This window comes from Anomaloglossus baeobatrachus, chromosome 3, assembly GCF_048569485.1.
Source record: "Anomaloglossus baeobatrachus isolate aAnoBae1 chromosome 3, aAnoBae1.hap1, whole genome shotgun sequence".
In the NCBI taxonomy this organism is placed as follows: Eukaryota; Metazoa; Chordata; class Amphibia; order Anura; family Aromobatidae; genus Anomaloglossus; species Anomaloglossus baeobatrachus.
Window position 1 is genome coordinate 543,381,479 of NC_134355.1, and position 14,775 is coordinate 543,396,253.

Genomic DNA, 14,775 nt, shown 5'->3' on the forward strand with positions numbered 1-14,775 from the left:
GCTGTGCCTTGCGGCACTGTGGTACTCACTCAGCCTGAGACGATGACACAGTTCTCGGTAAAACACACGGCTGGAAAGACGGTTCCCACGGACGGCTGCACTTGCTTTCCCCAGTAGGTGAGGGTGATGTCCCTTTTCCTGCACCTGATGTTTATGGTCTCGATGGGTTCCCATCGGTAACCCGCTCCCCGGCTTCAAGCTGGACCGGAGGAGCTCTACTCTTTGCCCGCAGGCGCTGGCCCTTAGAAACTGGTGCCCTGGCGGTGGCGGTGTCTCTACTGTAATGGTTGGGCTGTTACCTTCAATCGGGACTTGGTTGTTGGGGGATCGACGTCCCCTTCACTGACGGATTTGGCAAATTATGGCGACTCCTAGCCTTGCCGGGGTCCGAGAGGCCCCTGCCCTGGTGCTGACTGTCCTATGTACACTGCTCCAGACCGCCGGGCCACCACCCGTCCGCGGTCCTTCCAGGAACTTCCAAACGGTCACCCCTTCGGACAATCACCGCCGTTGCTGACCTTGCTGACTCTGTCCTGCACACAGCTGGACTACTTCAGGCTTTTCACACTCTTTCTTTCCTGTCACCACTCTTACTGTCCTCCTTTACCACTTTACTTCCTTCACTTCACTACTTGTTTACTCCTCTCACTTCCTCCTCCTAAACTCATCTGCCTGGTTCTTCCTGCCTCCAGGGCTGTGAACTCCTCGGTGGGCGGAGCCAACCGCCTGGCCCACCCCCTGGTGTGAACATCAGCCCCTGGAGGAAGGCAACAAGGATTTTAGGTTAGCTTTGGTGTTCCTAACTGGGGTGTAGGGTGTGGTGGTGTAATGACCTGTGACCCCTGGCTTGCCCAGGGCGTCACATGACCACAAAGATGCAGCATGTCAATTCTTTTTGCGTTTTTCACCTATTGAGTGCATTGGACAAAAACGCAGCAAAAAAAAAAAAAGCATCAAAACGCAGCAAAAACGCACAAAAACGCATGCGTTTTTCCTGTGGGTGCATTTTTGTGCGTTTTTTTGGGGCCAAAAATGCTGCATCTTCGTGGTGAGAAAAAGATGCAGCGTGCGGACATAGCCTTACTGCTTCCTGCTCCACCCTAGAATACAATGGCTAAAAAGAGGATATACTGTAACTTAATTTTTTTCCCTGTGGCCTTGGCTCCAATAAGGCAGCCAGGCAGGAAATTTACCGGCAGACTAAAAGCCCATTTACACGCTGCGACATCGCTAACAATATATTGTCGGGGTCACGGTGTTTGTGACGCACATCCGGCGTCGTTAGCGACATCGCAGCGTGTGACAGGCAGGAGCGACCTTAAACGATCGCAAAAGAGACAAAAATCGTTGGTATATGAGAGGTCGTTCATTTACCAAAAATCGTTGTCTCGTACGTAGCGAGGTTGTTCCTCATTCCTGCGGCATCACGCATCACTATGTGTGACACCGCAGGAGCGACGATCATCTCCTTATCTCCGTCCACCGGTAATGACGAAGGAAGGAGGTGGGCGGGATATTACGTCCCGCTCATCTCCGCCTTTCCTCTGCTATTGGACGGCTGTCGTCTGATGTCGCTATGATGTCGCACGGACCGCCCCCTTAGAAAGGAGGCGGATCGCCGGCAAGAGCGACGTCGCAGGGAAGGTAAGTCCGTGTGACGGGTATTAGTGATGTGCGCCACGGGCAGCGATTTGCCCGTGTCGCACAACCGACGGGGGCGGGTACACTCGCTAGCGATATCGGTACCGATATCGCAGCGTGTAAAGTACCCTTAACCCTATATCTGCGGGGAAGTAGTATTTTTGGATGTAACAAGTCTTTTTAAAGCGGTTGTTTAAAGTTCATATTTTCAGGAGTGCGCCACTCCACTCCCTTTCAGTTTCTTGCTTGCTAGGAAGGCGCTCCTGAAGATCGAAAGCTAAGGGTCCCGTTACACGTAGCGATGTTCCAGCGATCCCGATAATGATACAACCTGGTCAGGATCGCTGGTACGTCGCTACATGGTCGCTAGTGAGCTGGCAAACAGGCAGATCTAATTAACGACGCAGCAACGATACGGCGATCCGTATAACGACTTCGGCAGTCGTTGGGACCGTGTCACACAGCAGCTATTCTGACGACTTAGACCTCGATAAAGGCGTAGTGTTTCCACCCAGGTGTGCCAACGAGGTCGCTCGTCGTTGTTATGGCGTCAAACACAGCGATGCATGCTGCCCAGCGGGACACCAACAATCAAAAAATGAACCCAATCAAAAAATGAACCAGGACTTTCAGGTACGATCGGCGATATTGCAGCTGCTATGTGTCACACGTAGCGAGATCGCTAGCGAGGTCCCTGTTGCATCACAAAACCTGTGACGTTTCAGCGATCTCACTAACGACATCGCTATTTGTAACAGGGCCTTAACTCTTGATCTAAGGACCCGGCTACCTCTGAGGTGGCCATTAACCTTGGCCACAAGCAATACACTATAGAATTGAAATTCCCCGTGTTCTTGAGAACAGAGAGGAGTTTTATAAAAGGTACATTGCAACTTTGCTTGTTTTTTTTTTAAAAAGCTTTGCCTTTTTACACACTTAATTAGATAAGATAGACTCTTTAATTTACAATGGATTTTTGCTATGATACCACACTGGACAGAGGTGAAAATAGAGACAAAAACTAAAGAAATATAGTCAGGTGCATTGCAACAGTTCAACGTGCACCTTTCATGAAGTAGTAATTATACGGCCCGGCCTCCTGCATCAACAAGCCCTTATTTTGTTATTTTTACGCTCTATTCTATATTTGTATATCTGGGACGTAACTTATATCTCTCAACAGTTGAAGTCACATTAGCGCATTCGTGAGAGGCTCAACTGTTCCCAGCTGGAGTGTCAAGAAGAACCAGTAACTCCTCACCGGTGACCTACTTATACTGCTGTAAATAGAATGACGCCGATTACGCTGAAACCTACAATCTAGAGATTGTGGCACATAAGACACAAAGAAGCAAGACGCAGACAGAATGTGAAGTGTCCACCATGGAATATTTACAGGACTTAGGCTTTACTTTGCCTATCCAATAGCAAATTCCCATTGCTGAAGCCAATAATAGAATTAAAGAAAATATTTTTTAAAAGAGTTGTCCAGTTAAGCATAAATTATGTAAATTTTCTTTAAAAAGTAAGTTACACAGCTGGTCATGCCTTCCGTCTCTGGAGTAGGCAGCTGGTTTCCTGTGCTGCCATATGATCTATGCAATTTGTAAAGGGGGCTGGCTGACTACTCATTTCAATGGCTAAGCCAGCCTGCTCCGCTATAACAGCCGCTGCACAGACAAAGAAGGGGGCTGGCTGATGAAACGATCAGTCATTCATACACAGCACTCGTCACATGCCGACACACGAAGATTTTTCTTATGTCATGCATAGGAAGTGAAATTTCCAAACCCTGGACCAAAGATGATAACTACTTCCTATTGGAGCACCTGGTATAATATATAAGGAGTATATTAGTAAGTTAAATAACTTACTTGATTACATATTACATATATATTTATTTAAGTAGACAACGTGCAGCATGAATGGTTACAATCCTTTGCAACTATTTATAGTTAACAATTATGGGCAGGGTTCTTCACATCACAGATGGCCATCTGAAGACTGAGACAACTGTGGAGAAAGTTATAATCTAGATCTACAAGACCAAATGTGCCATGAGCCTAATGAGCCTTAGATAATAGGATCCATCTATAGCAACTATTACGTCTATTTTTATAAAATGTATAAGCATCATTTATGTATGTACAGCTGCCCTAATAAACAACTTTATAAGTCCATTCTACAATACTCTGAAAAGGAACATGTTTTCTTAAAAGTGATCTAGTGGGCACAATGGTGTTCATTCAATAGTACCAAAGTGTCAACTTAAAGAGGTTGTCCACTACTTTTACATTGATGACCTATCCTTAGGAGGTGTGATGGTGTGGGGGTGCTTTGCTGGTGACACTGTTGGGGATTTATTCAAAATTGAAGGCATACAGAACCACCATTCCTACCACAGCATCTTGCAGCGGCATGCTATTCCATCCGGTTTGCGTTTAATTGGACCATCATTTATTTTTCAACAGGACAATGACCCCAAACACACCTCCAGGCTGTGTAAGGGCTATTTGACTAAGAAGGAGATGGGGTGCTACGCCAGATGACCTGGTGTCCACAGTGACCAGACCTGAACCCAATCGAGATGGTTTGGGGTGAGCTAGACCGCAGAGTGAAGGCAAAAGGGTCAACAAGTGCTATGCATCTCTGAGAACTCCTTCAAGACTGTTGGAAAACCATTTCCAGTGACTACTTCTTAAAGCTCATCAAGAGAATGCCAAGAGTGTGCAAAGTAGTAATGAAAGCAAAAGGTGGCTACTTTGAAGAACCTAGAATATAAGACATATTTTCAGTTGTTTCACACTTTTTTAAGTATTTCATTCCACATGTTTTAATTCATAGTTTTGATGCTTTCAATGTGAGTCTATAATTTTCAGTCATGAAAATAAAGAAAACTCATTGAATGAGAAGGTGTGTCCAAACTTTTGGTCTGTACTGTATATATATATATATATATATACATATATATATATATATATATATATATATATATATATATATAATGTTAAACACAAATGTTACATATGCCTATATAGTTTAAGTGTATCTAAATACTGTGCATGAAGCATTTAACAGACTAGTTTCTATTTGTAGAGTATAAATTAAATGTATATTTTAAATATGGAATAAAAATGTGTTGTGAAAAGAATAAATGAGTGTCATCTGAATCTGCCGATTGATTTGTAAGGAGCTGTCCCAAATTGCCCATTGACAGATAATGGGAAAAAGTGTTAAATTTCAACATGCCCAATTCTTCTAGTCTCATTGAAGGCATAAACCACCAGCGTCTATACACAGTAGCATCTATATACACTACTGGGAGCTGCCATACACAGAAGGTACAGTACCACTGCTCCAGAGAATAAGGACAGACATCTAGCCAAATAAGTTTTGGAGTCTGGCAGAGATTTATTCCCCTTTTGAGAATTTCTTTGGAGACGTTGACGGCTATCTAATGTATATGGCCACCTTATCATAGACAATTTCCTTTTAAATAATTTGCAGGCTAAAAGTCTTACATTTTTTCAATGTTTTTTTATATACTGCAATGTCAGAACAGTGGTAGTTTCCAATCTGAAAGCTAAAGTCACAAACAACTGCCTTAAAATGTCAGTAACTTGAATTGTTGCCAACAAGCATGTAAATCAAATGGCTAAAATAAAGCCTTATAGACAGGAGCTGCTCCACCCTCTGCTGCTTTCTCTCCTTGTATTCATCTAATGTTATCACAAGATCAAGAAACCTGGCTGGGAAAAAAGCCTAATCTGCACAGTATGCAAGAGACAATACTGCAGGACCACTACACCTATAACTTACTGATTATATTTAATAGGGTACCTTCACACTTAGCGATGCCGCAGCGATCCGACCAGCGATCTGACCTGGTCAGGATCGCTGCTGCATCGCTACATGGTCGCTGGTGAGCTGTCAAACAGGCAGATCTCACCAGCAACCAGTGAACAGCCCCCAGCCAGCAGCGACGTGCAAGCGACGCTGCGCTTGCACGGAGCTGCCGTCTGGAAGCTGCGGAGACTGGTAACTAAGGTAAACATCGGGTATGGTTACCCGATGTTTACATTAGTTACCAGCGCACAGCTGTGTGTGCAGGGAGCAGGGAGCCGCGCACACTGAGCGCTGGCTCCTTGCTCTCCTACCATAGCTACAGTACACATCGGGTTAATTAACCCGATGTGTAATGCAGCTACATGTGCAGAGAGCAGGGAGCCGCGCACACTGCTTAGCGCTGGCTCCTTGCTCTCCTAGCTGCTGTACACATCGGGTTAATTAACCCGATGTGTACAGCAGCTACATGTGCAGAGAGCCGGAGCCGGCAGCACAGGCAGCGTGAGAGCTGCAGAGGCTCGTAACTAAGGTAAATAGCGGGTAACCACCTTGGTTACCCGATGTTTATCTTGGATACAGCTTACCTCAGCTGTCAGATGCCGGCTCCTGCTCCCTGCTCGCTTCATTTGTCGCTCTCTCGCTGTCACACACAGCGATCTGTGTGTCACAGCGGGAGAGCGGCTTTGAAGAAAACGAACCAGGGCTGTGTGTAACGAGCAGCGATCTCGCAGCAGGGGCCAGATCGCTGCTCAGTGTCACACACAGCGAGATCGCTAATGAGGTCACTGCTGCGTCACAAAAAGCGTGACTCAGCAGCGATCTCGGCAGCGATCTCGCTGTGTGTGAAGCACCCCTTAGTCTGAAGCATTATCAGTGTGATCCTGAAACAGCCAAGGCCCCATACACATGAAGCTGGGTTTACACACTGCAACATCGCAAAGGACATCGCTGTAACGTCACCGGTTTGGTGACGCAATAGCGACCTCCCTAAGTCTCTGCTAAGTCTCTGGTGAGCGTTCAACCCGGCAAACCTGGCCAACAACTTACCAGCGATCCGGACCTGCAGAGCGACCTAGCTGGTTGCTGGGGACGTTGATAAGCAGCCTTTTGAAAGGGAAGTTGCTAACAAAGTCGCTGAAAAGGATTCACACACTGAAACTTCATGCTGCACAGCGGGAAACAAAGGACCTAGGAATGGTCCTGAACGACTTGTAGTGATCAGCAACTTCCAGCAACTTGACAGCAGGGGCCAGGTCGCTGATAGGTTTCACACACTGCAACATCGCAAACAACATCGCTATTGCGTCACAAAACCGGTGACGTTACAGCGATGTCGTTTGAGATGTTGCAGTGTGTAAACCCAGCTTTAGGTGGAGTCGGCTGAACGATCTGCCAAACGATCGGCCATCTTAGCCTACTAATTACAGAGGAGCGCGCCTGTATTCTCTATGAGAAAGCTGTTTATTGATATGACACCCAGCAGCTTATCTCCATGGGAACAATTCAATTTGTAGTCTGAAATTGGACATGCTTGATTGATATACATGAGATGGGTGTCAGAACCTGTAAGTATTGGTGAGCTAAGCCAACATTAGTCTTGTATAGGGGCCTTCAGTTTTGTAAAAATCTTGTAGAGAAGAAAGGGTCAATCTCCTGCTGGTTAGTTCCAACTTTCGTTAAAGTACCACCCTTAGACAAGGGGGTGGGTCATGGCAATAATTGGCCTGCTGCCACCAGTTGTCTTACCGCCATACATAGGACATCCCTAGGGTTTATCTGTAAATTGTGGGGGAATCATTGTAGCAGAATAGAAACAGACCTATGTTCCATACAAATAAGTCTGGTCATCCAAAGCAAAAGAACTTCTGCAGTCACGCTCTCCTGTTATACATATTTGGGGGATTTTTTTCCCTATTACCTCAGAAACCATTAAAGTGATTGTCTTAAGTCCTTAAATGGTTAAAGTTGCTAAGTGCTTGTGAAAAACAGCAATATTGTAATCTACTTCTTATTAAAAATCCTCTACATTACTAAGAAAGGGGGTATTTTTAATTCTATAGTGTATAACTTGTTGCTTTAGTTACCGACCACCCTGCAGTCTCAGAGTGGCCGATTACCTAGGTAAGGAGACTGCATCTTTTGAAGTCTCCATGTTTCAGATCTGATTAGAACAACCCATTTAAAGAGTTTTTACAATTTATATATATATATATATATATATATATATATATTTTTTTTTTATTATTATTATTTTTTTTTTTTTGTAACCCAAAAACCCCTTTCATCTTTTTAATACTGTAACTGTAAAACTAGATCAAAGCCTAATTTCATCACAGCATCAGCGGCGCAAAAATAAAAATGATTGTGATGAATAAATCTTTCAATTACGTAACTAAAGTGAGCGCATTTCCTGAAGCTCCATAAGAAAGCGACCCTTTGACTCACAATAACATTATGACTCGTACGGTACAAGATTCTACATCTGTCCATGCATGGTACAAAATTACAAAATCAAGAGCTTCCATAGAAAAACAGTCCATGAGAGGTGTACTTTGAGCCAATGGTAAATACATGTGTATTCCAGGCTGGATTCGGTAGAGGAACTTTCTGACTTCCTGCTCACACAACACTTCCCTTCATCCAACAAGGCTTCAAATGGAGCGAAATCAATAACAAGCCTGTTTTAAAGCATGCCATCCAATTTAAGGTGTCCTTTGAAGAAAATTGGTAACAAGCTAAAATTACTGGTTAAGTAAAAGCATAGAAATCTTACCAATGTAGGGCGATACTGAGCTCAATCAGAACATTTACAGAAAATTGCTGATTTGAGCATGATATAGCTGCAACACACGAGAGCTATTCAAGATTACTGTTTGCCTTTGGGATGACACAGACTTTAATGTGAATGGAACCAATCTCATGTATATCTTTCCTCCTAAGGGTGGCCATACATCTACAGGTTTTGATGATGGGACATGTGAGCATACACAATAGACTTACATTGACCAAACCCGCCAATGTCGATGGGTTTAGATGACAGTATAATGTGTAGGGAGTCCCTGACTCTCCCCCAGCAGGTAGTGTTGACGTAGAAAAGCATGTCCATTTTTGAACTGTCGATCATTTTGTCTTCTCAAAAATAAGCCAGATGTCTGGCAGCAGCTCTCTCACAGAGAATAAAGGTGTGCTCGGCAGTCTGAGCATTTCTGTGTATGGGTGAGTGTGGCGAGATAATTACTGAATGGACAATTGGCCAAACGCTTTATCAATGGTGGTCTGTAATGGCTGAGAATAACAACATCTGAAAGAAGAATGGATATGAAAGCTCACCTTCTCCAGAACATATTTAGGCAGATATCTGTTGGTACCTACATTCTGGAGCAATGGTATTGGAACTTTCGTCTATGGCCAGCTCTAGATACGCAGTACAAAGATCGAAACATGGTTCAGCCAATTTATAGATGTCCTTGGTGATTGACTTGTGTAATGTTACCTACTAATTATGCCTGTTTGCCTTTGAGCATGTCCACTAATCTAACAATTTTTTAGTATATGCACTTATGTCTGCATTGAATTGACCTCTATGGACATTAACTATAACTTCCAACTTTCCATCTATCTTATCAGCGCTTTCACTGTGCTGTTAAATCTAGTGGTTTAAAAAGTACGTAGGACCTTATCCTTGGGGGGAAACAAGTTGTTACACACAAGTGACTTGTTCGGAGAAATGCTAAATTTGTACCAGGAATGTTCTGTTTTAACATTTAGTGAGTGATATAAATCACTGAATTTATAGTGCTAAGGCTGAGTGGTGAATCTTTTTGCAGCCTTTGGACCTATTGTTCATGTGCAATGAATATAAAGAGTCTACACACCACTTTTAAAACGCCAGTTTTTTGTCATGTAAAAAATATCGTACCAAGATTTGACTTCAGACTTGTGAATCCTCAGAGCGCACAGTGCGTGAGCTGTCAGGATTACCCAACACCAGGCAGTCGCATGATGACAAGTATGCAATTTGGATACTTTTAGCCACATTTTGGCCACATAGACGTATTCGGTCTTGCTTAAGTCACTAGTGTTGAGCGAAGCCGTGCAACTGTAAGCGGCATGATAGCTTGCACACTGCCTTTGTGAGGATTCACAAGTCTACAGTCACTTATACAAAATATATAAAAACCATAAATGATCCAGTGAGGGAAGGACGTCCACCAGGAATGAGTAACATCTTGCATTTTATTTTTTCATTTTAATATGTCCACTACATGCACATCCGCCAGAAAACACTCTAAAAACACTCCATGGGTATGTGTGGCAAATCACACATCAACGCATTTCAGCTACCTTAAAGCTTTAATCATGATGACGGATGTACATGTAAATGATCTTTTAAAATGAAAAATTAAAATGCAAGATTCTACTCATTCCTGGTGGACTTCCTTCCATCGCTGAATCATTTATGACTTTTGTTCGTGCCACATGCTATCGAAGGGAGATCTGTGCAAGGGTTGGAAGCAAGAGCGAAAGGGGTTGTAAAGGTGAGCTGACACAATAAGGTGTTTTTAGGTTCCAGTCACATATAGTTTCTGTAAACCTGTACCCCAAGGTCGGCCAACCCCTTTAATGTCACCTGTCACACATAACCTGTACAAATCCATTCGGAAACATGCTAAAATCATTTTGGCAATAACAACACTAAAATAATGTGGTTGTACAAGTATGAACACGCTCTTATTATTGGGGATGCAGCTGTACGCAGAATTAGTCAATCACATTTACACTCAATACAAAGTAGTCAGTACACAGCTGCCATCATTTATAGTGATTCTGATTAACTCCATATACATTTTTAGCTGTCCTAGTAGGATTTTCCTGACATTTTCTTAGTTGTATTTTACAGCAAAAACCATAAATGGCTTACAACACAGCAAAGGGATCGAAAGTTATCAGTTAATAGAAGAGTACAATTTTTTCCCCAAAGCATGAGATACCGTATACCATGAAACACTGTGAAGATGGTGATCAAGAAGGGGCTTCAATTTGACAAAGCAGTAACATTACCTAAAACTAGATGTTCCTCAGAAATTAATGAAGAGACAAGAAGAAAATCGGTTTAGGAAGCTGCCAAGAGGCCAATATCATCATTACATAAGCTGCAGGAATTTCTGTCAAATACTGTTTGTGTACTGCATGTGTCAACAATCTGCCATATTCTTCATATGTCCAGCCTGTGGGGTAGGGTGGCAAGAAGCCTTTTTTTACAAAGAAAAACATCTAAGCTCGGCTATGCTTTTCCAAAACTACCTCAAGTCTGCTAAAAATATGAGGGGAAATATGTTGTTGTCTGATGAGACCAAGGTTGAACTTTTTGACCATAATTCCAAAAGGTATGCTTAGAGCAAATCGAACACTGTAGATCACCATGAGAAATGAGCTATGATTAACTATTGTGAATGGTGAATCTTGTCCTATCTATTGTATATAAAGGAGTAACCTGTTTTACAATCCGTACTGTAATGAGACTTTTGAAAAGTATTCTGTACAGAATAGATAGTGTGAGTATAGTATTATGCTTTCTGACAAGTGTGAAAAGTGTAAGAATTTTCGGGGGTTTTAATTCATAGGTATTGAGCATTTTCTGATGAAATGTTCCCTTTGATTAACAACCCAATTACAAAAAATTGGTAAGCTGTGTAAAATGTAAAAAAGACATATTGAAGCTTAAACAATGTTTTAAAGATGAAAATTAAATAGAAGTTTTGGACCAATATATGCTCGCATTCCGACAATGTGTATTTTGGGGAAGGCCTTGCATTTTTCAGCAAGACAATGCTAAGTCACATTACAAAAGCATGGCTTCACAGAAGAAGAGTTCGGGTGATGAACGGGTTGCCTGCAGTCCAGACCTTTCATCAACAGACATTTTTTTGGCATATTATGAAATAAAAAATCCGCAAAGAAGACCTCGGACTGTGGATCAGCTAAAATCTTACATCAGACAAGATTGGGACAACGTTCCTCTCCCAAAACTCAAGCAACTGGTCTCCTCACTTTTCAGATGATTACAGACAGGTGTAAAAAGAAGAGGCGATGCTAAGCAATGGCCGAGATGGCCTTGGCCAAACCTTTTTGTTTTGTGTTACTGCCATTAATTTCTAAATGAGTTAATTGTTTTTAAATAATGAAAACGTGTAATGTTCACCCACTGAACGTTTATCTATGTTCTGTTGTGAATAAAATATGGTTAGAAGAGATCTCCAAATCATTGTATTCTTATTTTCTACAGCGTCCCAACTTTTTTGTAATTGGGGTTGTATATTGTAAATGTAATATATGTAGTGTTCATATACAATGTGTTGAGAGAAGCTGGTATCACTTATCTGTGGGGCTTCCCGGTTATCATCATAGTGTCCTGGGCAGGTTATAAGCAGACGTGCCAAACACCAGGCCAGCTGAGTAAATTTCTCACATCTTGGAACCTGGGTCCCCCACCCGAAATCAGCATCCAGGCTTCAGGTATCTGGTATCCAGGAAAAAAATGTTGAGGAATGGTTGCAAACCTGATGAATTGGATTTGATCGCTGAACTTCAGTTGTAATATCTGTGCCTTTTAGTGTCCATTGTTTTGGGCATGGACACTTTCCGGTCTGTAGCCCCCGTTCAGCGACCAACTGGCTGCGGTAACCCTTGAATATGTGTTATATGTGGGAGTTGTTGTGGGTTTTTATTTTTTGTTGTTGTTTTTGTGATAAACACTGTTATTTATCCCTAAATAAAACAAGTTCATTATCTTAATGCATTGTTCCCATCAGATATTCTCACATCATTATGTCGACCGTCTCGTAACATTTCCCTGTGTCTTTCTAACCAAGGCACTAAAAACTACCGGTGAACGTGTGCTTTTTTACGAAGAACCCCCAAGTAACCTCCACACAGTGTGGCCTGTCCCAGCATGGAGGTGAAGATTCCAGTAGGTCTGCTTGTTTGTGTCTATTCTTAGACTGCTCCTAAAATACTTTGTTGGCACACTTTATACACTTCTTCCTTCATCACACATTTACAGCTGTTGCAAAGCACTCTGGGTGGCTCCTCACTGTACCCTTGAAAACAACTGGCGGGAACCTTGCACCCGTCTCCAAGTGCAGCTGTCAGACTTTCCTTTCCAACTGTAGAAATTGATTTATCCTCTTCAAAGCGATTACTAACCCATAGTGGAGAATCATTGTACACATTTTAGTACAGTTCGGAATGAACACATGCGATGTGGCATATATACCGTATATCTTCACAGATTCACTCTTGATTACTGTAATATCTTGCATGATTTTTCACATTTTATTTGCCATTTATGTTCTTCTTGTGACAAGTAGTGACTTGTGCCATTATAGTGACAATATTGGTCGTCACTCAGCGTTTCAACAGCTACAAAGAGCAGCACTGGATGTACAATAAAATTGGTCCCTGAATGACATTTTATGGTACAAATATGTCAATTTTTAAAAACTAAATGTAAATTTTCAGGTGGTCGGCATGCTAATGTAATTTTTTTTTGTGTCTTTGTATTGAATACTCCATCATCCAAGGGATTTTCAAGGAGTTAAAAGTTTAGTGAATGCTTATTTCTGAAATGTAGCACTGAATTTCTGCTGTTTGCACACTGGAGTTCACTTTTTAAAGCTATCGCTTCCAGATCCCTCTTCATAGAGAGAAGAAAATGATGTGGGCAGTAAATAACCGGCTTCTTGCAGATCTCCAGATAAGAGCTAGTTAAAGATATCTATTGACTGAGTTCATTGTTAGTATACAGAATGCTCCAGACTTAACACTGTAACCAATGACACATTGGGAAACAAAACCCCCTTTGATTTCTATTGGTAATTTAACATTTAAGATCTGGACAGGGCCCAAGAAGTTAGAACAAAGGGGCAGAAACTGAAATAGACAATTCATATTGTGTTCCTTTCCTTCGACTGCTAATGTCTGTACCTCATTAGCAGAGATGCGAGCTAATAAAATCAACATTAAGGCTATGTTCGCATAGAGTTTTTTTAAAAAATGTTTTAAAGCAGGTCCTAAAAAATTGCTTAAAAAACACTTGAAAGACTCTTTGTATTCACTTCTGTTGTAAAACCACTTTGCAGTTCATATGTTCAGTGACTTGAGTCTTCTTTCCCTTTACGGGTTTTCAAAAACACTTAGTGGCAAAATAGAAAGTGCATGTCACTTTTTTGAAGCAGCTGCTGATGGAATTTTCTCCCAACTGGACACTGTCCAATCAATTAGCTTCAAAAGTTTTTGTTAGGAATTTAAAAAACCCCCACCAAAAACGCTTTTTCAAAAGCTCTTTAGGAAATTAAAAACTCATTCAAAACCCAGCAAAAGAAGGAGAGATTTACACTTGACAAACATTGTTTAAGACGATCTTAAAAAACTCTGTGCATATAGCCTAAAGAGACCAAGAAGTTTTATCAACCTTAGGCAATGTGCGCACAGTGCGTTTTTCGCGGCGTTTTTGTGCGTTTTTCGGGTGCGTTTTTGGCCTCAAAACTGCAGGACTTTGCTTCCCCAGCAAAGTCTATGAGTTTTCATTTTTGCTGTCCGCACACATCTGTTTTTTTACCTGCGTTTTTGAGTTAAAAAAAAAAATGGACATGTCAGTTCTTTCCTGCGTTTTTCTGCGTTTTCCCCCCATGCAATGCATTGGAAAAACGCAGCAAAACGCAGAGATCAAAAACGCAGCAAAACGCAGCCAAAAACGCACCAAATCGCGGCAAAAACGCATGCGTTTTTTCGACGCAGGTGCGTTTTTGTGCGTTTTTAGCGGCCAAAAACGCACAAAAACGCAGCGTCAAAAAGACGCAGTGTGCGAACCTAGCCTAAGGGATGAAATTGCTCAATACACCCCTAGATAAATTCCTTGAGAAATGTAGGGATGGGTTCACTTTGTGTGGTTTCTACTGTTTTGGCCTGTCACGGAATCTTTAAATGTGATATGGCGTCCGCAATCTAGTCCAGCCAAAACAGCGATACAAAATTCAAATGGTGCTCCTTCTCTTTAGAGCCTTGCCGTGCATCGAAACGGTAGTGTTCCACCACATATGAGATATTGGTGCACTCAGGAGATATTGCACAACAAAATGTATGGTCTTTCACCTGTTACCCTTGTAAAAGATTTATTTTTTTTTTCATTTTCGTGGCTCATCATTATAAAATTCTGTGAAGCACCCGGGGGTTCAACGTGTTCAACCTCTAAATAAATTCCTTCAGCAGTTTGGTTTCCAAAATTGA

At 42.1% G+C, this 14,775-nt stretch overlaps 1 protein-coding gene across 1 annotated transcript in view; it reads right to left on the bottom strand.

Annotated features, from left to right (window-relative positions):
* Positions 1-14,775, bottom strand: part of WWTR1 (WW domain containing transcription regulator 1) — a 127,668-nt gene that overhangs the window by 58,218 nt on the left and 54,675 nt on the right. The gene's annotated exons all lie outside the window — the stretch shown is intronic.